At 52.4% G+C, this 5,000-nt stretch overlaps 1 non-coding gene across 1 annotated transcript in view; it reads right to left on the bottom strand.

Annotated features, from left to right (window-relative positions):
* Positions 1 to 20, bottom strand: part of LOC142919584 (5.8S ribosomal RNA) — a 157-nt gene extending 137 nt beyond the window's left edge. Inside the window, exon 1 of the ribosomal RNA XR_012938358.1 lies at positions 1 to 20. This exon is cut by the window's left edge and continues 137 nt beyond it. This is a non-coding gene — a ribosomal RNA (5.8S ribosomal RNA).
* Between the last annotated feature and the right edge of the window lie 4,980 nt (positions 21 to 5,000).

Genomic DNA, 5,000 nt, shown 5'->3' with positions numbered 1-5,000 from the left:
GTGATCCACCGCCAAGAGTCGTCGTTGGCTCGCTATACCCCCTTTCTCCTCCCACACACACACACGGCCAGCCACAGCCATCGTGCCCCGGCCACCTCACCGCACGCAGGGACTGGTACCAGGCAGGCCGCCTACGCCGGCGAGGCCTCGGGCCTGCGCTGCAGGCAACCGGCGGCACTCGCGTCAAGGGTTGGACCATCAGTCTCCACGGACTTCACAGAACACAAACACCCCCACAAGGAGGGCCTTAATTTGTCCTGTATACTCCGGGGGACACCTGACGACGGCGCTGAAGGCTCACAAAACACAGGGCTTCACACAAGGCCAGCCAATTTGAGGCAGCGGTAAAGCACCACGCACACCCAACGTCGGGGTGGGGAGGAGCAGGGGCGGGGACCACACATGCTTGCACACCTCTAGAGCGGCCTTTCAATGCTCGCTACTCTGTGGACCGGCAAAAGCAATTGAAACCAACCCTAACTCTCACGCGCAGTTGGCAGCCCTTCCTAGGGCACAATACCGAAACAGCGCAAGCAAACCCTGCAGCTACAACCCAAGGGACAGCCTTCCCAACGCACTCTGGAGGAGAAGAGGCTCCTCGGGCGGAGTAACACAGCTCGAGATGCTCGCTCATTCACGGAAATCGTGGGAAACAACCTGCCGCCGGCACACCACTTCGTCCTCACATGGGGTTACCATTGTCCATACAATAGTGCAGGTGCGATGGAAATCTTTTCTCGTTTTGGTGCGTGCTACATTTTTACGGATAGACCCCGTGAAACGCTAGAAATTGGCGGGGATGTGTCTCTTGTGGCTCACGGGGCTGTTAGGGTGGCACAGAAATCCCTCGGAATGGGAAAACGGGTCATTTTCGTGTTGCCACATTGCATGCGAACGGCATGAAACTTCCAGAGGCATTTGCAGCAGGAATGCATGTGCAGTCAAAAAAGTGAATATTTTTCACGGATAGACCCCGTGAAACGCTAGAAATTGGCGGCGATGTCTCTCTTGTGGCTCACGGGGCTGTTAGGGTGGCACAGAAATCCCTCGAAATGGGAAAACGGGTCATTTTCGTGTCGCCACATTGCATGCGAACCGCATGAAACTTCCAGAGGCATTTGCAGCAGGAATGCATGTGCAGTCAAAAAAGTGAATATTTTTCACGGATAGACCCCGTGAAACGCTAGAAATTGGCGGCGATGTCTCTCTTGTGGCTCACGGGGCTGTTAGGGTGGCACAGAAATCCCTCGGAATGGGAAAAAACGGGTCATTTTCGTGTCGCCACATTGCATGCGAACCGCATGAAACTTCCAGAGGCATTTGCAGCAGGAATGCATGTGCACTCAAAAAATGTGATATTTTTCACGGAGAGACCCCGTGAAACGCTAGAAGTGGGCGGGGATGTCTCTCTTGTGGCTCACGGGGCTGTTAGGGTGGCACAGAAATCCCTCGGAATGGGAAAACGGGTCATTTTCGTGTCGCCACATTGCATACGAACCGCATGAAACTTCCAGAGGCATTTGCAGCAGGAATGCATGTGCACTCAAAAAAGTGAATATTTCTCACGGATAGACCCCGTGATACGCTAGAAATTGGCGGGGATGTCTCTCTTGTGGCTCACGGGGCTGTTAGGGTGGCACAGAAATCCCTCGGAATGGGAAAACGGGTCATTTTCGTGTTGCCACATTGCATGCGAACGGCATGAAACTTCCAGAGGCATTTGCAGCAGGAATGCATGTGCAGTCAAAAAAGTGAATATTTTTCACGGATAGACCCCGTGAAACGCTAGAAATTGGCGGCGATGTCTCTCTTGTGGCTCACGGGGCTGTTAGGGTGGCACAGAAATCCCTCGGAATGGGAAAACGGGTCATTTTCGTGTCGCCACATTGCATGCGAACCGCATGAAACTTCCAGAGGCATTTGCAGCAGAAATGCATGTGCAGTCAAAAAATTGAATATTTTTCACGGATAGACCCCGTGAAACGCTAGAAATTGGCGGGGATGTGTCTCTTGTGGCTCACGGGGCTGTTAGGGTGGCACAGAAATCCCTCGGAATGGGAAAAAACGGGTCATTTTCGTGTCGCCACATTGCATGCGAACCGCATGAAACTTCCAGAGGCATTTGCAGCAGGAATGCATGTGCACTCAAAAAATGTGATATTTTTCACGGAGAGACCCCGTGAAACGCTAGAAGTGGGCGGGGATGTCTCTCTTGTGGCTCACGGGGCTGTTAGGGTGGCACAGAAATCCCTCGGAATGGGAAAACGGGTCATTTTCGTGTCGCCACATTGCATACGAACCGCATGAAACTTCCAGAGGCATTTGCAGCAGGAATGCATGTGCACTCAAAAAAGTGAATATTTCTCACGGATAGACCCCGTGATACGCTAGAAATTGGCGGGGATGTCTCTCTTGTGGCTCACGGGGCTGTTAGGGTGGCACAGAAATCCCTCGGAATGGGAAAACGGGTCATTTTCGTGTCGCCACATTGCATGCGAACCGCATGCAACTTCCAGAGGCATTTGCAGCAGAAATGCATGTGCAGTCAAAAAAAATTGATATTTTTCACGGATAGACCCCGTGAAACGCTAGAAATTGGCGGGGATGTGTCTCTTGTGGCTCACGGGGCTGTTCGGGTCGCACAGAAATCCCTGGGAATGGGAAAACGGGTCATTTTCGTGTTGCCACATTGCGTACGAACCGCATGAAACTTCCAGAGGCATTTGCAGCAGGAATGCATGTGCACTCAAAAACTTCTATATGTTTCACGGATAGACCCCGTGAAACGCTAGAAATTGGCGGGGATGTGTCTCTTGTGGCTCACGGGGCTGTTAGGGTGGCACAGAACTCCCTCGGAATGGGAAAAGGGGTCATTTTCGTGTTGCCACATTGCATAGGAACGCCATGAAACTTCCAGAGGCATTTGCAGCAGAAAGGCACGTGCACTCAAAAATTTTAATATTTTTCACGCATAGACCCCGTCAAACGCTAGAAGTTGGCGGGGATGTCTCTCTTGTGGCTCACGGGGCTGTTAGGGTCGCACAGAAATCCCTCGGAATGGGAAAACGGGTCATTTTCGTGTTGCCACAATTGGCATACGAACGGCATGAAACTTCCAGAGGCATTTGCAGCAGAAATGCATGTGCACTCAAAAACGTGAATATTTTTTCACGGATAGACCCCGTCAAACGCTCGAATTTGGCGGGGATGTTTCTCTTGTGGGTCACGGGGCTGTTCGGCTCGCACAGAACTCCCTTGGTCCACCTGATTCGTGCATACAGGCAGCAACTAAAACTCTGTAAACCTGCTGTGAGGACATCTAAACAGTGGACCAGTGAGGCTGTGGAAGATTTGCGGGCGTGCTTAGACTGTACTGACTGGGATATGTTCACGACTGCTACCAATAGTCTGGATGAACTCACAGAGGCTGTGTACATCAGCTTCTGTGAGGACTGCTGTATCCCAACACGTACCAGGGTGAACTTTAACAACAACAAGCCCTGGTTCTCAGCAAAGCTCAAAAGGTTGAGGTTGGAGAAGGAGGAAGCGTTTAGGAGTGGGGATAGAGACAGATTCAAGGAGTCGAAGAACAGGTTTAGCAAAGCGGTGAGAGAGGCTAAACGACTGTACTCAGAGACACTAAAACACCAGTTCTCTACTAACGACGCTGCTTCTGTCTGCCAAAGGGCTCAGGCACATCACCAACTACAAACCCAGAGCGCCCCACACCACTAACGACTCCCGCCTAGCCAACGACCTGAACGAGTTCTACCGTAGATTTGAAAGACAATTGGACTGTCCTGAACCACCCCTTCCCACCCAAGAGGCCCCATCCCCCACCCATACTACAGAAACGACTCTCTCCTTTCAGGAGGGAGAAGTTAATGGGCTTTTCAAGAGGCAGAATCCACGCAAAGCAGCCGGGCCGGACTCTGTCTCTCCAGCCACCCTCAGGCACTGCGCTGACCAGCTGTCTCCGGTGTTCACCAACATCTTTAACACCTCCCTGGAGACATGCCATGTACCAGCCTGTCTCAAGTCCTCCACCATCATCGCTGTGCCCAAAAAGCTAAGGCCAACAGGACTAAATGATTACAGACCGGTCGCCCTTACATCTGTGGTAATGAAGTCTTTTGAGCGCCTGCTCCTGGCACACCTCAAAGCCATCACAGACCCTCTCCTGGACCCCCTTCAGTTTGCCTACAGAGCCAACAGGTCTGTGGACGACGCAGTTAACATGGCCCTCCACTTCACCCTACAGCATGTGGACGCCCCAGCATCCTACGCCAGGATCCTGTTTGTGGACTTCAGCTCTGCCTTCAACACCATCATCCCTGCCCTGCTTCAGGACAAGCTCTTCCAGCTGAACGTGCCCTACTCCACCTGCAGGTGGATCACAGACTTCCTCTCTGACAGGAAGCAGTGCGTTAAGCCGGGAACAGAAGTCTCTGACTCCAGGTCCATCAGCACGGGAACTCCTCAGGGCTGCGTCCTTTGCCCACTGCTCTTCTCCCTGTATACCAACAGCTGCGCCTCCAATCATCTGTCCGTCAAACTCTTGAAGTTTGTCGGACGACACCACCCTCATTGGGCTGATCTCTGGTGGGGATGAGTCTGACTATAGGTGGGAAGCTGACAACCTGGTGACCTGGTGTAGCCAGAACAACTTAGAGCTAAATGCTCTAAGGACAGTTGAGATGGTTGTGGACTTCAGGAAGAATACAGCCCCACTCACCGCCATCACCCTGTTAGACTCCGCAGTCAAAATTGTGGAGTCCTTCCGCTTCCTGGGCACTATTCTCTGCCGGGACCTCAAGTGGGAACTGAACATCAGCTCCCTCGCCAAGAGAGCTCAACAGAGGATGTACTTTCGACGGCAGCTGAAGAAATGCAACCTGCCAAAGACAATGATGGTGCAATTCTATACAGCGATCATTGAATCCATCCTCACCTCCTCCATAACCGTCTGGTACGCTGCTGCCACTGCCAAGGACAAGAGC

The sequence above is a fragment of the Petromyzon marinus genome, unplaced genomic scaffold, assembly GCF_048934315.1.
Source record: "Petromyzon marinus isolate PM22_M1 ecotype Great Lakes invasive population unplaced genomic scaffold, UKy_Petmar_22M1.pri1.0 PM_G_Scaffold_61, whole genome shotgun sequence".
Taxonomy (NCBI): Eukaryota; Metazoa; Chordata; class Hyperoartia; order Petromyzontiformes; family Petromyzontidae; genus Petromyzon; species Petromyzon marinus.
The sequence above is the reverse complement of the archived record's forward strand: the minus strand, read 5'-3'. Positions and strand labels throughout refer to the sequence as shown.